This window comes from Schistocerca serialis, chromosome 2, assembly GCF_023864345.2.
Source record: "Schistocerca serialis cubense isolate TAMUIC-IGC-003099 chromosome 2, iqSchSeri2.2, whole genome shotgun sequence".
Taxonomy (NCBI): domain Eukaryota; kingdom Metazoa; phylum Arthropoda; class Insecta; order Orthoptera; family Acrididae; genus Schistocerca; species Schistocerca serialis.
Genome location: NC_064639.1, coordinates 254,240,589 through 254,254,211, shown reverse-complemented (window position 1 = coordinate 254,254,211; position 13,623 = coordinate 254,240,589).

Sequence of the window (13,623 nt, the reverse complement as noted above, 5' to 3'; positions counted from 1 at the left end):
ATCCCCTAATATTAGTGACGAAAACGAACCGTCACAGGAACGGTGCCAAAGACCTTCTGTAAATCATGAAATCATCTTGGTACCCCCACCCACAGCACTCATAGCTTCGTGTGTAGAAAATGTCAGTTGTGTTTCATAAGAACGATACTTTCTGTATCTGAGCTGGCTGCGCGTCAATAGATCGCTTTCTTCGAGGTTTTTCATAATACAAAATTGATAAGGCTTTCGTGGCCACTTGCCGACAAACTGCTTATTGGCTTCTGTATCGGGTTCTTCGGCCGACGTTCATCTAATGGTTTTACTGACCTTTAGCCAGCACTAGTGGCTGGCATTGTCAAAGCTTCACCCTCCATTGGCAGTGGTGAACTGGAGCCGAGCTGCACATGCGGAAAAGTTTATGTCGGAATGATTGGACGATCAATCAGCACCAGGATCAAAGAACATAAGCGACATTGCAGGTTGGGGCAGGTGGAAAAATCGGCCGTGGCAGAGCACGCACTGAGTGACACCGACCACGTAATAAAATTCGCCGACACGGAAGTTCTGGCTGTAGAGCAGCACTATCACACGCGCTTGTTCAGAGAAGCTGTAGAAATACAAAAACGCGCGAATAGTTTCAGCAAGAAAGAGGAAAGCCTTAAGGTAAACGGATCCCGGCTTCCCGTACTGCAGCGAACGACCGTCGCGGGTAGCAAGAGGAGAGCAGTACCGGAAATGTCCGAGGTAGATGAACGTCGGCCGAAGAACCCGATACAGAAGCCAATAAGTAGTTTTTCATAATCTTCGAAATAGGTATTTGTTCAAAGAGGCTTGCAGGGGAGCTACACAAGACAGCCTGACGGGAAAAGCTGCATCAATCAAATCTTCGGACTGAGACGGCAACAACTATTTCGTGTGCTTGTACTCAGGCATAATTCTTGTGTTAATACTCTGTAAGTGCCATCGCTAACAGACGAGTCATCCGATCCAGGATCGCCGCTCGGGAGTAGCTGCCTCCGTCCTGCGGAACAGCCTCCAGCGGGGTCTGCAGCGGGCAGCTGGCCACGGGCCGCTAGCCCCACGGCTGGTAGGGACCTCGGCCGACTGCCGCTGCGCGCCAAGGACGCGCCGGTCGCTGACTCCGCCTGCCGCCAGGGACGCTGGCTCTCAGCTGACGCCGAGGTCTCGGCGGCGCAGCGCAGCAGGTCCCGTTCTGAGGACTCACACGCACAGATGAGAAAAACACCGACTGCTTGAAACTGATACCAGAATGAGATTTTCACTCTGCAGCGGAGTGTTGCGCTGATATGAAACTTCCTGGCAGATTAAATCTGTGTGCCGGGCAGAGACTCGAACTCGGGACCGTTGCCTTTCGCGGGCAAGTGCTCTACCTCTGAGCTATCCAAGCACGATTCACGACCCGTCCCCACAGCTTCAATTCTGCCAGTACCTCGTCTCCTACCTTCCAAACTTAACAGAAGCTCTTCTGCGAACCTTGCATAACTAGTATTCCTGGTTACTGGTATTTTTAGTTCTCAAAATCTGTATTTTTGGTATTTGCTTGGTCTCAGTTATAGTTCAAGTGTGTGTGAAATCCGATGGGACTAAACTGCTAAGGTCATCAGTCCTTAAGCTTACACAATACTTAATTTATCCCAAGGACAAACAAACTTCCCACGCCCGGGTTCCCGGGTTTGATTCCCGGCGGGGTCAGGGATTTTCTCCGCCTCGTGATGACTGGGTGTTGTGTGATGTCCTTAGGTTAGTTAGGTTTAAGTAGTTCTAAGTTCTAGGGGACCGATGACCACAGATGTTAAGTCCCATAGTGCTCAGAGCCATTTGAACCATTTGAACCACAAACCTCTTGTCCCCCCAATCATATTCGTACCTCCTCATTAGCTGGATACAAGGCTACGCTCCACACAAATTCATTCAGATAAGAAATCGTAACACGTAAATCTACAATGAAGCGCCAAAGCAATTGGTATAGGCATGCATATTCAAATACAGAGTTATGTAAACAGACATAATGCGGCGCTGCGGTCGGCAATGCCTGTATAAGACAAGTGTCTGGCGTAGTTGTTAGATCGGTTACTGCAGCTACATTGGCGGGTTACCAAGATTTAAGTGAGTTTGAACGTGGTGTCATAGTCGGTGCATGAGCGATGGAACACAGCATCTCCAAGGTACCGATGAAGTGGGGATTTTCACGTGCGACCATTTCACGAGTGAACAGTGAATATCAGGAATCCGGTAAAACGTCAAATCTCCGACATCACCCCGGTCTGAAAAACGTCGTGCAAGGAAGGGACCAAAGGCGGCTGAAGCGATTTGTTGAACCTAATAGAAGTGCAACCCTCCAGCAGATTGCAGTAGATTTCAGTTCTGGACCATCAAGTGTCAGCGTGCGAACCATTCAACGAAATATCATGGATATGGGCTTTCGGAGCCGAAGGCCCACTCGTGTATCCTTGATGAGTGCATAACACAAAGATTTACGCCTTGCTTGGGCCTGTCAACATCAACACTGGACTGTTGATGACTGGAAACATGTTGCCTGGTCGGAGGAGTCTCGTTTCAAATTGTATTGAGTGGATGGGCATGTACGGGGATGGAGACAACCTCATAAATCTATGGACCCTGCATGCAGCAGAGGAATGTTCAAGCTGGTGGAGGGTCTGTAATGGTATGGGATGTGTGCAGTTGTAGTGATATGGGACCACTCATACGTTTAGATACGACTCTGACAGGTGACACGTACGTTAGCATCCTGTCTGATCGCCTGGATCCATACCTATCCATTGTGCATTTCGACGGACGTGGGCAATTCCAGCACGACAATGCGACACTCCACAAGTCCAGAATTACTAGATAGTAGCTCCAGGAACACTCTTCTTAGTTTAACCACTTCCACTGGCCACCAAACTCCCCAGACGAGAACATTATGGAGAATATATGGTACACCTTGCAAAGTGCTGTTCAGAAGAGATCTCCATCCCCTCGTACTCTTACGGAGTTATGGACAGCGCTGCAGGATTCATGGTGACAATTCCCTCCATCATCGCTTCAGACATCAGTCGAGTCCATGCCACGTCGTGTTGCGGCACTTCTGCGTGCTTGCGGGGGCCCTACACTATATTAGGCAAGTATACCAGTTTCTTTGTTATATCCTCTCTATTTCAGCCATCATCCGATAGTCTGCTGTCCAAATAGCAAAATTCATCTACTACTTGAAGTATCTCGTTTCCTAATCTAGTTTCCTCGGCATTACGTGCTTTTAATTCTATTGCAATGCATTAGCCTTGTTTTATTTTTGTTCATGTTCATCTTATATCCTTCTATCACGATACTCTCCATTCCGTTCACCGGCTCTTTCAAGTCCATTGCTGTCATCGGCAAACCTCAAAGTTATTATGTCTTCTCTCTGAACTTAAATTACCGATTTTTCTGTGGTTTCCTTTACTCGTTGCTCAGACTACAGACTGGATAACATCGGGGATAGGTTACAAACGTATCACCATCCATTTTCAACCACTGCTTCCCTTTCATGCACATCGACTCTTATAACTGCTGTCTGGTTTCTGTACAAGATGTAAATAGCTTTTCACTGCCTGCGTTTTTCCCCTTCCACCGTCAGAATTTCGAAGGGAGTATTCCAGTCAACATTGTCAGAAGCGTTCTCTAAATCTACAAATGCTATGAACGTAAGTCTGTCTTTCCTTAATCTACCTTGTAACATAAGTCGTAGGAGCACTATTGCCTCGTGTTTTCCTACATTTCTCCAGAATCCAAACTCATCTTCCGCGAGTTCGGCGTCTACCAATTTTTCCATTCTTCTGTAAAGTATTCGTATTAGTATTTTCAAACCATAGCTTATCAAACTGATAGTTCGGTAATTCGCGCATCTGTCAGCAAGTGCTTTCTTTGGAATTTGAATTATTACATTGTTCTTGAAGTGTGATGGTATGTCACCTGTTTCATACATCCTGCACAAAAGACTGAAGAGTTTTGTCATGGATGACTCTCCCAAGGCTATCAGTAGTTCTGGCGGAATGTCATCTACTCCCAGAGCCTTGCTTCGACTTAGGTCTTTCAGTGTTCTGTCAAATTCTTTTCGCAGCATCATACATCCCATCTCATCTACATCTACGTCCTCGTCCATTTCTACAATTTTTGCTAATAACCCGTCTTAAAAAAACAGTATATCAATCTGGCACAGCAGCGGTGCTAAAATTATTGGTTTTAAAATAAAACTTTTTAAACAACGATAAATGTTTATTCGTAAAATTTCCACTGCTTTGAAATGTTGGATTATTACAGAAAATGGGAGAAGTGATCAGTGATCCGTGCTATTTTAATAACAACGCCGACAGTTAGAAAGATACCACACACGCGGCATAAGAAATGGTACAGCACTGCCGCGACAGTAATGCACATGTTGCTATGTGGCCTGTCCTATTAGATGGTACGCTAGCACATTCAGTGTGCAAGACTTACTCCATCTGGTCCACATTGTAATTTCTCGCTGTCGCTGGCAGACATTGGGTACGATATACACTCCTGGAAATTGAAATAAGAACACCGTGAATTCATTGTCCCAGGAAGGGGAAACTTTATCGACACATTCCTGGGGTCAGCTACATCACATGATCACACTGACAGAACCACAGGCACATAGACACAGGCAACAGAGCATGCACAATGTCGGCACTAGTACAGTGTATATCCACCTTTCGCAGCAATGCAGGCTGCTATTCTCCCATGGAGACGATCGTAGAGATGCTGGATGTAGTCCTGTGGAACGGCTTGCCATGCCATTTCCACCTGTCGCCTCAGTTGGACCAGCGTTCGTGCTGGACGTGCAGACCGCGTGAGACGACGCTTCATCCAGTCCCAAACATGCTCAATGGGGGACAGATCCGGAGATCTTGCTGGCCAGGGTAGTTGACTTACACCTTCTAGCGCACATTGGGTGGCACGGGATACATGCGGACGTGCATTGTCGTGTTGGAACAGCAAGTTCCCTTGCCGGTCTAGGAATGGTAGAACGATGGGTTCGATGACGGTTTGGATGTACCGTGCACTATTCAGTGTCCCCTCGACGATCACCAGTGGTGTACGGCCTGTGTAGGAGATCGCTCCCCACACCATGATGCCGGGTGTTGGCCCTGTGTGCCTCGGTCGTATGCAGTCCGGATTGTGGCGTCCACCTGCACGGCGCCAAACACGCATACGACCATCATTGGCACCAAGGCAGAAGCGACTCTCATCGCTGAAGACGACACGTCTCCATTCGTCCCTCCATTCACGCCTGTCGCGACACCACTGGAGGCGGGCTGCACGATGTTGGGGCGTGAGCGGAAGACGGCCTAACGGTGTGCGGGACCGTAGCCCAGCTTCATGGAGACGGTTGCGAATGGTCCTCGCCGATACCCCAGGAGCAACAGTGTCCCTAATTTGCTGGGAAGTGGCGATGCGGTCCCCTACGGCACTGCGTAGGATCCTACGGTCTTGGCGTGCATCCGTGCGTCGCTGCGGTCCGGTCCCAGGTCGACGGGCACGTGCACCTTCCGCCGACCACTGGCGACAACATCGATGTACTGTGGAGACCTCACGCCCCACGTGTTGAGCAATTCGGCGGTACGTCCACCTGGCCTCCCGCATGCCCACTATACGCCCTCGCTCAAAGTCCGTCAACTGCACATACGGTTCACGTCCACGCTGTCGCGGCATGCTACCAGTGTTAAAGACTGCGATGGAGCTCCGTATGCCACGGCAAACTGGCTGACACTGACGGCGGCGGTGCACAAATGCTGCGCAGCTAGCGCCATTCGACGGCCAACACCGCGGTTCCTGGTATGTCCGCTGTGCCGTGCGTGTGATCATTGCTTGTACAGCCCTCTCGCAGTGTCCGGAGCAAGTATGGTGGGTCTGACACACCGGTGTCAATGTGTTCTTTTTTCCATTTCCAGGAGTGTAGAAAGGCACCATCCCTAGTTTGGAAGTATTTTATGAAGTGCGGTAGCAATGAAATACGACGCTCCATTTACGGTAAAAGACTAAAAACGGAAGGAGGCACAAAAAATTCCGGCATCACATAGGGTGAAAACTTAAACTTTCACAATTAATTCATAATTTTTAATAAAAATAGAAAATTGCTTATTTACTGACTTGCCTTTATTTTCTTGTAGCCCTTGGAAAGAGACAGGTTAACACAAAAAAATGTTATCTACCTCAGTTTTCATCCTTTAGCACTGACTATCTGTGACGCCTAAATAGTGGTACGATTCTCTGTCACAATGGGATTTTTGAGCAGGATTTCAAAAAATTAGAATCGACAAGAGAATACTGGTGATTTTTTGTGGTATTCAACCCCATATCACTTTCAGAGAAAAACAGTGAACGGCGGATTAACTAAGTTTTCTTCTCTTTCCTATTTTATGTAATATTTTGATGCTACGTATATTGAAACTTATATTGCAAAAGTCTGAGGGAGTCTTAGAATTCTTCAATCATTGTTCCATGTCTACGTTTATTACAGGAAATAATAGCAACAAAAAACCGAACGCTGTTATTTCAGAAGGCGGCCACTTTAAGCGCTTTTAGCAGTCAAGTTAAACTGGAGTTTAAAAAACGATATAACCGAAAACCGATTGTTTCAGCGATAACTGGCATGCCTGCCTCGCACTAGCACTAGAACAGACGCGCGTGTTTGCCCTCCAGTTCTTCGAGCTGGAACTGGATCCTCAACTGCTGGAATGCGTCAGGCCCAGTAAGGCCCGAGTAAGAGCGCAGGCCGCAGTAAGAGCATTTGGCTGAACTGTGGCAGAGCCTGGTACACTTTCTCTGAATTTTACCTGGACGCGATCCCTCTCGTTCTTATTTCATGACCTTGGGATTGAGACGCTGGAGGCTAAATACTCGCCTCTAACGCGTAACGATCTGGCGAGATGAACATGAAACGGCAGAGTGACCCGATTGGAACTGGCTGCTCCGCCACGTTGTTACCTTGCGGTCTGAAAGCGCTCTCGTGCTCAAGGTGTAGCACTAACCTAAGGCAATCAAAAATTCGAAGGTTTATTTCAACACTGCGGTGCTTTATTGCTCGGAGAACTGGACCAGTGAATTAGCTATGAAGTGTACGTATCGTAGCCTGGCTAAATTGCTCTGTCAGAGGAGCTGAAACGCGGTTTGGATCCAGATCACGCTGTGCTCTCCTCGTGTATGTGATGCCCAGGCTGCTCGGTCACAATAATCAATACACAGTGAACTGGAACGTAACCTGTCTTAAACATACATATCTCATTCAAAGTATCCGGACAGCTCTACTCGATGCAGAGTTGACCATACGTGTTATGAGAGGCCGACCGGCCATTATAAAAGGAGGCACGGAGTATTGCGTCGTCTGTAGATTGGTTCATTTGGGGGAGGTGACTAAACAACGAGGCCATCGGTCTTGTCGAATTAGGAGCGTAAGGAGGGCTATGCGTGAAGCGTTCAGTGAATTCGAAAGTAAAATTCTGTGTACCGACTTGGCAGAAAATCCTAGGAAATTCTGGTCTTACGTTAAATGAGTAAGTAGATCGGAACAGCATATCCAGACACTCTGGGATGATGATGGCATTGAAACAGAGGATGACACGCGTAAAGCTGAAATACTAAACACCTTTTTCCAAAGCTGTTTCACAGAAGAAGACCGCACTGCAGTTCCTTCTCTAAATCCTCGCACGAACGAAAAAATGGCTGACATCGAAATAAGTGTCCAAGGAATAGAAAAGCAACTGAAATCACTCAATAGAGGAAAGTCCACTGGACCTGACGGGATACCAATTCGATTCTACACAGAGTACGCGAAAGAACTTGCCCCCCTTCTAACAGCCGTGTGCCGCAAGTCTCTAGAGGAACGGAAGGTTCCAAATAATTGGAAAAGAGCACTGGTAGTCCCAGTTTTCAAGAAGGGTCGTCGAGCAGATGCGCAAAACTATAGGCCTGTATCTCTGACATCGATCTGTTGTAGAATTTTAGAACATGTATTTTGCTCGCGTATCATGTCATTTCTGGAAACCCAGAATCTACTCTGTAGGAATCAACATGGATTCAGAAAACAGCGATCATGTGAGACCCAACTCGATTTTATTTGTTCATATGACCCAGAAAATATTAGATACAGGCTCCCAGGTATGTGCCATTTTCCTTGACTTCCGGAAGGCGTTCGATACAGTTCCGCACTGTCGCCTGATAAACAAAGTAAGAGCCTACGGAATATCAGGCCAGCTGTGTGGCTGGATTGAAGAGTTTTTAGCAAACAGAACACAGCATGTTGTTCTCAATGGAGAGACGTCTACAGACGTTAAAGTAACCTCTGGCGTGCTACAGGGGAGTGTTATGAGACCATTGCTTTTCACAGTATATATAAATGACCTAGTAGATAGTGTTGGAAGTTCCAAGCGGCTTTTCGCGGATGATGCTGTAGTATACAGAGAAGTTGCAGCATTAGAAAATTGCAGCGAATTGCAGGAAGATCTGCAGCGGATAGTCACTTGGTGCAGGGAGTGGCAACTGACCCTTAACATAGGAAAATGTAATGTATTGCGAATACATAGAAAGAAGGATCCTTTACTGTATGATTATATGATAGCGGAACAAACATTGGTAGCAGTTACTTCCATAAAATATCTGGGAGTATGCGTGCGGAACGATTTGAAGTGGAAGGATCATGTAAAATTAATTGTTGGTAAGGCGGGTACCAGGTTGAGATTCATTGGGAGAGTCCTTAGAAAATGCAGTACATCAACAAGGGAGGTGGCTTACAAAACACTCGTTCGACCTATACTTGAGTATTGCTCATCAGTGTGGGATCCGTACCAGGTCGGGTTGACGGAGGAGATAGAGAAGATCCAAAGAAGAGCGGCGCGTTTCGTCACAGGGTTATTTGGTAACCGTGATAGCGTTACGGAGACGTTTAGCAAACTCAAGTGGCAGACCCTGCAAGAGAGGCGCTCTGCATCGCGGTGTAGCTTGCTGTCCAGGTTTCGAGAGGGTGCGTTTCTGGATGAGGTATCGAATATATTGCTTCCCCCTACTTATACCTCCCGAGGAGATCACGAGTGTAAGATTAGAGAAATTCGAGCGCGCACGGAGGCTTTCCGGCAGTCGTTCTTCCCGCGAACCATACGCGACTGGAACAGGAAAGGGAGGTAATGACAGTGGCACGCAAAGTGCCCTCCGCCACACACCGTTGGGTGGCTTGCGGAGTATAAATGTAGATGTAGATGTAGAAGTCGACCGTGCCGCTTCTAAGGAAGCATCCCAGCATTTGCCTGAAGCTGTTTATGGAAATCACGGAAAAGGTAATTCAATATGACTGGACGTGAGTTTGAACCGTCGTCCTCCCGTGCGAGTGCAATGTGCTAACCACTGGGCCACGCCGCTTGATCTGTCTGTAGAGAAGCAGGGACAGCAGAATGGGTCGGTCAAGAGCGGACAGTGACCTGTAACGTGATTAGTCATTGGATGTCACCTGAGCAACAAATCAATCGGGGACATTTCAACCCTTCTGAAGCTGCCCAAGTCGACTTTTGGTGACGTGACTGTGAACTGGAAACGCTAAGGAACAGCAACAGCTAAACCATGACCGTACTGGCTTCATGTATCGATGAACAGTGAAGTGTGATTCTCCAGTGTCATAAAATTAATTGTCAACAGTGAATACAGATTCGATGCTTCGCAATACGAGAGAGAGGAAGACTGCAGCAGTAGCGCAGCGGTGACTACAGTTCTCGCCTTCTTCCACACTGCTGCCGTCAGTGAACCCAGGCTCTCATCGGCACGAAATGTATGCACGAAGCATTGTTTTAAAATTATCGGTAATATTCAAAGCTTCTCATAAAGTAAAAAAATATGGTATGATAGTTCCAAAAAATCATTCTTAACCTCCAATCGAACTATCCCGGAGGCTGTCTTCTAGCCTAGAAGCCGGCAAAAACGATGAGAAATCTATTACAAATCAATCCGAGGAACCATTTGCACTACTGGCCATTAAAATTGCTATACCACGAAGATGACGTGCTACAGACGCGAAATTTAACCGACAGGACGAAGATGCTGTGATATTCAAATGATTAGCTTTTCAGAGCATTCCCACAAGAATGTCACTGGTGGCGACACCTACAGTATGCTGACGTGTGGGATGTTTCCAACCGATTTCTCATACACAAACAACAGTTCACTGGCGTTGCCTGACGAAACGTTGTTCTGATACCTCGTGTAAGGAGGAGAAATGCGTACCATCACGTTTCCCACTTTGATAAAGGTCGGATTGTAGCCTATCGCGATTGCGGTTCATCGTATCGCGACATTGCTGCTCGCGTTGGTCGAGGTCCAATGACTGTTAGCAGAGTATGGAATCGATGGGTTCAGGAGGGTAATACGGAAAGCCGTGCTGGATCCCAACGGCCTCGTATCACTAGCAGTCGAGATGACAGGCATCTTATCCGCATGGCTGTAACGGATCGTGCAGCCACGTCTCGATCCCTGATTCAACAGATGGGGACGTTTGCAAGACAACAACCATCTGCACGAACAGTTCGACGACGTTTGCAGCAGCGTGGACTATCAGCTCGGAGACCGTGGCTACCGTTACCCTTGACGCTGCATCACAGACAGGAGCGCCTGCGATGGTGTACTCAACGACGAACCTGAGTGCACGAATGGCAAAACGTCATTTTTTCGGATGAATCCAGGTTCTGTTTACAGCATCATGATGGTCGCATCCGTGTTTGACGACATCGCGGTGAACGCACATTGGAAGCGTGTATTCGTCATCGTCATACTGGCATATCACCCAGAGTGATGGTATGGGGTGCCACTGGTTACACGTCTCGGTCACATCTTGTTCGCAGTGACGGCACTTTGAACAGTGGATGTTACATTTCAGATGTGTTACGACCCGTGGCTTTACCCTTCATTCGATCCCTACGAAACCCTACATTTCAGCAGGATATTGCACGATTGCATGTTGCAGGTCCTGTACGGGCCTTTCTGGATACACAAAATGTTCGACTGCTGCCCTGGCCAGCACAATCTCCAGATCTCTCACCAACTGAAAACGTCTGGTCAATGGTGGCCGAGCAACTGGCTCGTCGCAATACGGCAGTCAGTACTCTTGATGAACTGTGGTATCGTGTTGAATCGGCATGGGCAGCTGTACCTGTACACGCAATCCAAGCTCTGTTTGAGTCAATACCCAGGCGTATCAAGGCCGTTATTACGGCCAGAGGTGGTTGTTCTGGGTACTGATTTCTCAGGATTTATGCACCCAAATTGCGTGAAAATGTAATCACATGTCAGTTCTAGTATAATATATATGTCCAATGAATACCCGTTTATCATCTGCGTTTCTTCTTGGTGTAGCAATTTTAATGGCCAGTAATGTACTATTGTGGTGGGTGCTAGTTTCGTATATATCTTGGCTGCAATGATGTATTCATTATATTGTCCATAATGGCTTATACCTATTCCTATTTTATTAGTCGTTAGTAGAGCTACTTGTGCATGGATCCTGTCTCACATACCAAGAAATCTTGTTGTTCCTGCCGCCGTACATCTCTAATTCTTACCATTCATAACAACAGTCTATCAAATTCTCTTTATAAATTACCTAGTCTACCTACCCCGTAGACAGATCCGAATGGGAGACTATTTCACCTCCGAAATATCTTCATGTTGCGATACGGCAGAAATCCACGCACTCGGGAAAAGTAACGGCCTTAGTTTCCCTTTGCTTTCAGCCATTTGCAGTATCATCTCAGCAAGTCAATGTCGACTAAATGTTACAAAGCCAGGTCAGGCAATCATGCAGACTGTTGCCCGTGCATCCACTGAAATAGCTGTTGAATCCCTTCGGGAAACAAATATTTACCTAGCCTCTCCACTGATACTTCTCTTTCGTGGTTTCACTTACGGTATGGCTGTCTGTGCCATTAAGGCTTGCAAGCCATCCCACCTCGGGAAGGTCTATGGTCCATGTGGTGAAGGCTTTGGTAAATTCACGTAAGTTACGAGATCAGTGATAATGGGAGTCCAAGGTACTTCATTACTTTTAACATACACTCCTGGAAATGGAAAAAAGAACACATTGACACCGGTGTGTCAGACCCACCATACTTGCTCCGGACACTGCGAGAGGGCTGTACAAGCAATGATCACACGCACGGCACAGCGGACACACCAGGAACCGCGGTGTTGGCCGTCGAATGGCGCTAGCTGCGCAGCATTTGTGCACCGCCGCCGTCAGTGTCAGCCAGTTTGCCGTGGCATACGGAGCTCCATCGCAGTCTTTAACACTGGTAGCATGCCGCGACAGCGTGGACGTGAACCGTATGTGCAGTTGACGGACTTTGAGCGATGGCGTGTAGTGGGCATGCGGGAGGCCGGGTGGACGTACCGCCGAATTGCTCAACACGTGTGGCGTGAGGTCTCCACAGTACATCGATGTTGTCGCCAGTGGTCGGCGGAAGGTGCACGTGCTCGTCGACCTGGGACCGGACCGCAGCGACGCACGGATGCACGCCAAGACCGTAGGATCCTACGCAGTGCCGTAGGGGACCGCACCGCCACTTCCCAGCAAATTAGGGACACTGTTGCTCCTGGGGTATCGGCGAGGACCATTCGCAACCGTCTCCATGAAGCTGGGCTACGGTCCCGCACACCGTTAGGCCGTCTTCCGCTCACGCCCCAACATCGTGCAGCCCGCCTCCAGTGGTGTCGCGACAGGCGTGAATGGGGGGACGAATGGAGACGTGTCGTCTTCAGCGATGAGAGTCGCTTCTGCCTTGGTGCCAATGATGGTCGTATGCGTGTTTGGCGCCGTGCAGGTGAGCGCCACAATCAGGACTGCATACGACCGAGGCACACAGGGCCAACACCCGGCATCATGGTGTGGGAAGCGATCTCCTACACTGGCAGTACACCACTGGTGATCGTCGAGGGGACACTGAATAGTGCACGGTACATCCAAACCGTCATCGAACCCATCGTTCTACCATTCCTAGACCGGCAAGGGAACTTGCTGTTCCAACAGGACAATACGAGTCCGCATTTATCCCGTGCCACCCAACGTGCTCTAGAAGGTGTAAGTCAACTACCCTGGCCAGCAAGATCTCCGGATCTGTCCCCCATTGAGCATGTTTGGGACTGGATGAAGCGTCGTCTCACGCGGTCTGCACGTCCAGCACGAACGCTGGTCCAACTGAGGCGCCAGGTGGAAATGGCATGGCGAGCCGTTCCACAGGACTACATCCAGCATCTCTACGATCGTCTCCATGGGAGAATAGCAGCCTGCATTGCTGCGAAAGGTGGATATACACTGTACTAGTGCCGACATTGTGCATGCTCTGTTGCCTGTGTCTATGTGCCTGTGGTTCTGTCAGTGTGATCATGTGATGTATCTGACCCCAGGAATGTGTCAATAAAGTTTCCCCTTCCTGGGACAATGAATTCACGGTGTTCTTATTTCAATTTCCAGGAGTGTACGTGGTCTATAGCTGAAGGCTTACCATTAACTATGTAACGACATGCTACGGAAGCGATATGTGATTAATTTAAGCGAAATATTCACTCACATAATCGTGCAAATGCGTGAAC